The sequence below is a fragment of the Pipistrellus kuhlii genome, unplaced genomic scaffold (genome assembly GCF_014108245.1).
Source record: "Pipistrellus kuhlii isolate mPipKuh1 unplaced genomic scaffold, mPipKuh1.p scaffold_m20_p_3, whole genome shotgun sequence".
NCBI lineage: Eukaryota > Metazoa > Chordata > Mammalia > Chiroptera > Vespertilionidae > Pipistrellus > Pipistrellus kuhlii.
Genome location: NW_023425529.1, coordinates 75329892 through 75337919, shown reverse-complemented (window position 1 = coordinate 75337919; position 8028 = coordinate 75329892). Strand labels below are relative to the sequence as shown.

General features: G+C 37.6%; 1 pseudogene; it reads right to left on the bottom strand.

Moving 5' to 3' along the window:
• Positions 1-7573: 7573 nt before the first annotated feature.
• Positions 7574-7707, bottom strand: LOC118731087 (annotated as a pseudogene).
• Positions 7708-8028: the final 321 nt, after the last annotated feature.

Below are 8028 nucleotides of genomic sequence, written 5' to 3'. Positions count from 1 at the left end.
CTAACCCAAACTTGTAGACTCATCACCTAGTACAAAGCTGGGACTAGATTCACATGCGTCAAATGAACAGGTAAATAAATGAATGAATCAATTAGCAAATATAACTAACAATTTATCACACTGTGCAAAAACATGGTATCAAGTCATTCTATTAGAAATAGTTAATATACTGTCTCATTTAATCCTCACAAAACTTCTACCAGAAAATATTATCATTCCTATTCTACAGATAAGGAAATTGTGACTCAGAAAGCATGAGATTGATTCAAGGTGAGGAAATGGTAGATTTAGGAGTCCAACCTGCACCTAACATTTCAGAACTCTTGGTCTTACTGCCTTCCCAACCTCCTACTTCCCGAAGGGTGAAGAAAAATAGAAGCTTGTAGAAAGGTCCTGTCTTTACAAATTGAAGAAGGTGACCTCAGAGTCACATGCCAGAGCAAGAACCCTACTCCCTGAAAGCAGAGCATCTGACTCTCAACCATTATTAATTTAATATTAAGGAAAAGTTAAAATGTGCTTTTAGCCCTAACCAGTTTGGCTCAGTGGATAGTGTTGGCTTGCCGTCTCAAGGGTGCCAGGTTCAATTCCGGTCAAGGGCATGTACCTTGGTTGTGGGCACATACCCAAGAGGGAGTGTGCAGAAGGCAGTCTGCAGGAGGCAGCTGATTGATGTTTCTCACTCATCGATGTTTCTAACTCTCTATCCTCTTCCTTCTCCATAAAAAATCAATAAAATATATTTAAAAATAAATAAAATGTGCTTGTATTCATACACATTTGTTTTTGTGTAGCTTTGAGTTGTGTTCTTTATTTTGTTCTAAACAGACCTTTTTCTCTCTTTTTTTTTGGTCACATTTTTGAAATAATAGAACATTGTGTTCTATATCAAATCTTATCACAGCTGAACATAAAAAGTGCACCTCGAAGTTTCTTATTTAGAAAGATATGAAATTGCAAGATTCTAGTGAGTCTAAATATTTTTTTTATTACATCCTCAGGTTAGGAGGAAGAGTTTATTCATCTCTTTCTTTTCTTGAGCTATTAAATATAGTAACTCTCATCCTTCTTAAGTTTATGACTTTTCTGAATTTCAAATTGTTTATGGAGCCATACAACTAGGTTTAGTTTAACTCTTTTTCTGGAGCAGAAAAATAAATAATGGGTATTTCCCATGCCTTTAGCAGAAGTGTGCCCATATTTTCAGAGATATTTAAGAGAGAGAGAGAGAGAGAGAGAGAGAGAGAGAGAGAGAGAGAGAGAGAGAGAAAGAAGAAGAAGAAGAAAAGAAGAAGAAGAAGAAGAAGAAGAAGAGAGAAGAAGAAGAGGAGGAGAGGAGGATAGGAGGATGAGGAGGAGAGGAGGAGGGGTAGGGAGGAGTATGAGTCCGGGAAGGACAGAGGCGTAGGCTAGTTTAGAGGAAGGAATGGAGGTAGTAAGAAATTCAGTCTCGACGTCCTGAAGGACATTCTTCCTGTACCTCCTTCCTGGCATACAGAAATAATAGTCCTTTATTATTAAGGTTTTATGTGTTTTTTAAGCCACTTGCTGTTTACTAATTGTTAATATTTCCCAGATAATTTTGCTCAAGAAATATTGGTTGGTCTTTGAAGCAGACAATGATACTCAGAGTGCATCAGTCTCATCAGACAGTAAATTACCTGGTACCTACACACAAAATAATCAAATAAATACCCTCAAGGATGCAAAAGTATACTCTGTTCAAAGGTAAAAAAAAAAAAAAAGTAGATAAAAATAAGATATTCATTTGCTCTCTAGTAAGTAAGTTTTATTTTAAAGTTTAAATTGGAGTATTTTTACTCAAAGATAGAGGTAAATGACATCAAAATGTTATTTTCAATCAGGTGGAGATATATTTTCAAAAGTTTATTTACAATAACAGGTGGATATTTGTTCTGGATGGGGAAATGAGGAAAAGGTTTCTGTGTGTAACAAACATAGGAACTATTTTTTTTTTCATTTCTTAATGAATCAAAGGGCCTCATAATAACATATTGGCTATCAAATATATTTTAAGATCTATTTGAAAGCAGTTGGATAGTTAAATGAGTAGACAAAAATACCAGGATGTTATAAAAAATGTCTCATAGCTTTTCCTCAACAAACTATCACTACCACCTGGTAATCATATTATTTACTAATTGTTATACTGGTATAGTTATCAAAGGGCCCCTTTTTGTGTTTATATGCTCTATTGTTGTGCCTTTTCATTTCAAAACTTTAAAACTCTAGTCCTCTATGAAGCATTAAATCAGAAGATAAGAAAATCACTCCCTCACAAAAATAATTATTTTCTAATCTAGAAAAAAATTAATCATCTTTATTCAGTCTGTTTTAGTATAGGACTATATTTTGTCTGTTCTGCACAGTACTTTGCCAGGCTCACAGGGGAGTTGAAGAAATAGGAGTTGATGGTAATTATGATGCATCCTGTGCTTGTTCACAAGGGACATTTGCTAAAGATTAAAAATAAATTTACAACTAATTGACTGCCAGCCATAAGCTATACTGCAGGGACTTTCAAACTACCAACTGGGAAAAAAAAATGACAAAGCAGATCTTGCCAGGACCAACCCAAATATTAACCAACCCCATTTAACTTGCCTAAGCAAATGAATAGCAACTCCAAAGGGCCTACATAAGGAAATGAATCTTTAGTTGCAAGTGTTATAGTTCTGTCTACTAAGGTGTCCCTTTCAAGCCATCAGTGAATATTTATTGAGAACTCTCTATGTGCCTATGCTTGCAGACTCAGGGAATGCAAACATAATAAGACATCCATAATTCTTCCCTTTGTGGTGTTTACCCTAACAAGGAAGGAGACTAGTAAGAGATTAAATAGTGGCTGAGAAAGATAAGGAAAGAGTAATAATATATTCCAGTGTCAGAGATACCTCTATTTATTATTTTCTATTTGCCACATCCCCTTCAAGTTGAGAGCAGGAATCTTATACTAGAGGCCCAGTGCATGAAATTTATGCATGGGGGTGGGGGGTCCCTCAGCCCAGCCTGCACCCTCTCCAGTCACTCAGGGGATGTCCAATTGCCTCTCACAATTCAGGACTGCTGGTTCCTAATCACTTGCCTAACTGCCTGCCTGATCACCCCAACCCCTCTATCTACCTGCCTGATCACCCCTAACCACCTCTACCTGCCTGCCTGATCGCCCCTAACTGCTCCCCTACTGGTCTGATCACCCCTAACTGCTCTCCTGCTGGCCTGACTGCCCCTAACCGCCTCTGCCTCACCCCACACAAGGACCTGGGTTTCCTTCTTTCTGGCTGGCCACAGGCACCTACGATCCAGGCTGGCTTTGCCTGGGCCAGCTGCAGCCACAGGAGACCATGGGCAGGCAGCTTTTCCCGAGCCACAGCTGTAGGCACCTGGGACCACGGGTAGGGCAACTTGTCCCTCTCCTGGGCCAGGCTGCAGGTGTGGGATGTGTGGTTTATCCCTCTCCCAGACCATAGCCCCAGCCGCTGGCACCCAGTACTGCAGGGAGGGCAGCTTGTTCCTTTCCCAGCCCCTCCCCCAGCCACTGACACCCTGAACCATGGGGCAGGTGGTTTGTCCCTCTCCTGGGCCACAGCCTGGTTGGTCCCCATTCCTCTCTCATGAGCTCATTTGTGCCTGGCAGCTCCCAATTCCTCTCTCCCCAGTTTTGAGTGTCTGAGCCTTTACTCATGATGGTGTGAGGGTATGATGACTATTTGCATGTTAGGTCTTTATTATATAGGATACATTGTGCATGACAGATGATATAGGAAACCTTAGTGATTATCTTTCCCAATGAAATATCCACAGTAGTATAAGAACAACCATCTTACTGATAATGATCATGCGGTTGAGCAACAGAGAGATGTTGAGAAGATAAGACTTTGGTTTCATTGAGGGCTTGATTCTCCTTTGGGACTGGAGCTAACGGCCAGAATAGCCTTACCATAATAAGATTTTTCTTTCTCCTTTTCATCATCCCGCCCCCTCCACACACATACTTTTTTTTAATTTTCTGAACATTCTCTTTTCTTTGAGATTTTGTCTACCACCTCCTTCCCTTCTTTCACAAAACCTGACATCTCAGATTATAGTTGTATAACAGGAATTATTAATATTCATCCAACTTAATTTTCTTCTGTCTTCGGTTAGACCGGTGGTCAGCAAACTGTGGCTTGCGAGCCACATGCGCCTCATGAGCCACGGTTTGCCACCCTATTGACTAATGAGTTTGCCGACCACTAATCTAGACTCTCAATTCCAATAAATATAGGCTGTTGTTGTTCTTTGTCATTAAGCTCCTATCCCAGTGGTAAGCAAACTCATTAGTCAACAGAGCAGCAAACCATGGCTCACGAACCACAGTTTGCCGACCCCTGGGGTGGACATTTATATGCCCCCTTGAAGTTAGATGTGGCCATGTGGTAGTTTAGACCAAAGGAATGTGAAGGACACTGTGGACCAGGCTTTTTATGGCTTGTGTTTGACACATCAGCTCTATCTCATCACCTGTTATGGAAAACCCCTGAAGCTTAGTGATTAGATGGCAGTCAGAAGATGGTGGTGCCTCCTTCACTCTTAGTCCCTATGATAAGCAAAGCTTTCTCTGGCATGGTGAATGAGAAATAACCTGAAATATGGGGGTTGCTACCACAGCATAACTTGAACTATTCAGATAGATATAGATAAAAGACTAACCAGCACACACAGTCATAAGGATGTTGGCAACACAATTCATATATTTAATAAGCATTTATTGAATTGATGCTATGTAATGTCAGGATCTAAAGTGGAAATATAGAGAAAAGGTAATACAGTTGTTACCCTCAAAAGGCTTGTTGTCAAATAAAATAACAAAGTGGCATATATACTAACAATCATGCTAGAAGTAGATTGGAAAACTTTTTTTATGTTTTTATTCAACAAAATAGGATAAGGAAAAATTTAGAGGAATCTGTCTAAACATTCTGCTATTAGAAATTTGGAGTCTAGCCCTGACTTTTTTTTTATAAGTCATTACTGTTGTTATCATTATCATCAACCTACTTATTATTATACTGGATGTTAAGCAAGACACTAAACTTGTGTTTGCATCCTAAAATGGAGGAAAGGCATTCCTCCCTTTAAATTACTGAAATGTGATTAATATTTAATATTAGAGAACTTATACTAGTAAGTTCTCTAATTTCTTAGGGCAAAAAGAACTTCCAAGACAGAGTCTCTAGTGGAAGGTCCCTGGCTATAGTTTCAGTAATTGTGTACAATTTAGCCACTTCCCTGAGCCTTGGTCTTTTCATGTCACTCATTCCACAAGTATCCATTTAGATTCACTGTGTGACAGGCACAGTGCTAGGCTCTAGGGACAGACCAGTGAACAAGCCATGCTCTCTGTCCCAAGTATTATGATCATTAATTGCAAATTTAAAAGGTAGAGCTATAAAGGAAATTTTATTTGGACCGTGTGGTTGAGGGACCTAAATGGAGAGAGACATCAGGGATACCTGATAATTACAGTAAATCTGGAAGAATCTGAAAAACCAGAATAACAATTTTTACTTTAAAGCTGTCTCTAAGGAAAAATAAATCACACACACACACACACACACACACACACAGACACACAACTAAATATAATATATAAATTTCTGGCAAATAGATGAAGGTATATTATAATTGTATTTTTATGTTTCCCTTGACATCTTCTAATTCAACAACTGGGGCAGCCCTGTCTTCCTGTCTGCCTTGTTTTGGTTTTGTTTCATGTACCTTTCCTGGCAACGGGGTCCATTTAGTTGACTGGTTACCATGGGAGCCTGCTTAATCTGAAGGATAGTTGGGTGTTCTAGGGAAATCAATAAACTTCAGAAAAGGAAAGACTGAAAATCTCTTACCCAGATTATGAGTCAACAGGTAAATCTGATTCACTCCATTCCAAATTACTTCTAGGTGGGGTCTAATCTCTGGTGGAAATGGTAGCTTAAAGGTTTTATTGTTTCAATAAAGGTGCTCTATCAAACCATTTTTATCTTTATTTGCATGGCTGTAAACAGTTTAAATAAGTCTCTTGATTTTATCACTTTATTTTATTTTATGACTAACTTTTTTTTATCACTTCATAAATGAACTTCATGGAATTTTTAACTTAGTTTCCATTGCATGGGAATGAAAAGGAATTTTAAAAGAGTGTTTGATGATGATAATTGTAAATGACATATAAAATAGGACAGAAAACATAAAACTGCTCAATAGTGGGCATAGATAGGGAGAAAGATGTTGAATATCTATATCCATAAGACTTTCAAGATGAGTCTATAGAAAGAAAAATATATATATTCAGAAATCCAGTCTTCAGCAACGACTGAACTTAAGCCAACATGGATATCGATTAAGCAAATCGTTTTATTCATCAGTAAAATGGGAAACTAATGTATACTTTGTCAAGCACATATAATAACCTTTTGAAGTAGTATTGTTATTCCCATTTTTTGAATGAGGAAATTGAAGTTAAGGTCACAGAGAAAGACAGTAAATGCTTTTTATAAGAACCTGAAATCCCTTAAGAACAGTACTTTTATTATTTCGGTTGCATTTGTGAAGCCAATTAAAATATAAATAGTTTATACTAACTTAAAAAAAAGTGTGGCTTTTCAAAACAGAAAGATGACAACTGTGCCATGAAAGCAAAGTTACGTAGAAACGAGAGAACAAACACGGGGGCTTGTGCTCTGTTGTTTGTTGAAAAGGAAGCACTGTTACATTGGCAAAAACAGCCCTGCACTTTCATTCAGTGGAAAGAAATCAGAGAGTTCTCTGGAACAGGTTTGGGCTCAGTGGAAAATAATGTCCTGGTGCAAAAGGAATAGCCATTGTAGATAAATAACCGTTTATAATTTTTTATCTTCGTTGAATTGTTAGCTTCCGGTCTGTAAAAGATAATTTGGGTCTGTTGCAGAGCTTTTTCAAGAAATCACTCTGCCTCTGATGAAATCCATCTCTCCAAGCTTTACTAGGGAGTTTGAAGACATTCTGTCAGTATCTTGGAAATAATGTCTCTGAAAAGCAGTCTGTTAGCCCTAAGTAACATTTCCCTCTGTTGCATTGTATTTTACTCTCCTAAACAGAAGTTGGGGCTTGAAAGCAGTAGGATGTCCCTATAGAGGATTTCTGGGCTTGCCATCCCTAAAATATAAAGATATGCTTTGGAAAAAGGCAAAAGTGTAGCATCCACATCAATTTAATGCTTAATGGGAAAAGCACAGGACCAAAACAGCTGATAAGCACTGATTACAAACTTTCTTCATGATAAAATGGCCTCAAGATAGGTGAGCAGAAAAACCACAAGTTAAAATCCTTCACTGAGCTTTCTAATATTAAAGTTCACCAACCATTTTATCCTGAAGAGAAGAGTTTGAAGGGTTTGCACACTCCTGGATTTTGCTACCGGAAAGTTGAAATAAATTATTAAAGTTAAACATGGGAAAAGTACATGCAATAATATTTCTTTTTTATTTTGTTCAAGTACATGTAACGTACAACTCTGTTAGTCATTTTTTTTTATCATGTTCCTTCTTATATGTATCAAAACTCATACTGAACAATGAGTTCTGGGTTGCAAAAAGAGGCTTTATTTTTAGCACCTGTATGTAGTTCTTGTCCACAAATTGCAAAAACTGTTAGTCATTTTTAAATGCACAATTCTACCATGATACAATTTATTTATTTTCTTTTATCTCTCCTTTTCCTCATGCCCCACTCCTTGGTAACCACTGTTCTATCCTCTGTTACCATGAGTTTGGCTTTTCCCCTAATATTTGTCACTCTTTGTCTGGCTTATTTCACTTAGGCCAGCCCTCTAGATTTATCCTTGTTGACACAAATACTAGTATTTCCTTTTCTTAAGGCTAACAATATTCCATTTTATGTATATTTTCATTATGCATACCACCTTTTATTTATCCATTTCTTTACCCAGTTATTTCATTCACCAATAATATTTCATATTATCAAGTGCTT